Source organism: Cornus florida, unplaced genomic scaffold (assembly GCF_030987335.1).
Source record: "Cornus florida cultivar Cherokee Brave unplaced genomic scaffold, ASM3098733v1 CherokeeBrave_3.0.0_Hap2_Chr02, whole genome shotgun sequence".
NCBI lineage: Eukaryota > Viridiplantae > Streptophyta > Magnoliopsida > Cornales > Cornaceae > Cornus > Cornus florida.
Window position 1 is genome coordinate 95,939,572 of NW_026775572.1, and position 659 is coordinate 95,940,230.

Consider the following 659-nt stretch of genomic DNA (forward strand, 5'->3'; position numbering starts at 1 on the left):
TGAAGAACCTTACAAGCATTTAGATAAGTTTCTTAAAGTATGTTCCACCGTAAAATATACGGACGTGCCAAAAGAGGTCTTAAGGCTTAAAATTTTTCCATTCACCTTTAAAGACAAGGCAAAATATTGGTTTAACAATCTTAGGCCATTTTCAATAACTTCTTGGGCAGAAATGCAACAAGAGTTCTTGAAAAAGTACTATCCGATTTCTAAGACCAATGCCATGAGAACTTCAATTAAGGAATTTTCACATGGGGATGGAGAAACATTTCATGAGGCATGGGAATGCTTTAATAAATTACTTAGGAAGTGTCCACATCATGACATACCCAAATGGAAATTAGTTCAATATTTCTTTAAGAGCTTATCGGATAATTACAAGGGCATGGTTGATGCTTCCATGGGTGGCTCTTACATTGATAGGCATGAGGATGACGTGTGGCGTCTTTATGAGAGCATGAGTGAAAATTCTTTGCATCGTACTTTATCTTCGAAGAATGGTAGAAATTCTAGTGGTAGGAAGAGTGTTGGCTTACATCAAGTCGACCACTCCAATGAAATTGCCGCCGAAATGAAATCATTATCTCAAAGGTTTGATCAACCAAAACTCGGCGAATCAAGTATCTTCCTTCCCTAACCATTCTCATCATGCATCTAAT

General features: G+C 37.3%; 1 pseudogene; it reads right to left on the bottom strand.

The window, feature by feature from the left end:
* Nucleotides 1-228: 228 nt before the first annotated feature.
* On the bottom strand, nucleotides 229-327 carry LOC132297893 (small nucleolar RNA R71; annotated as a pseudogene).
* Between the last annotated feature and the right edge of the window lie 332 nt (nucleotides 328-659).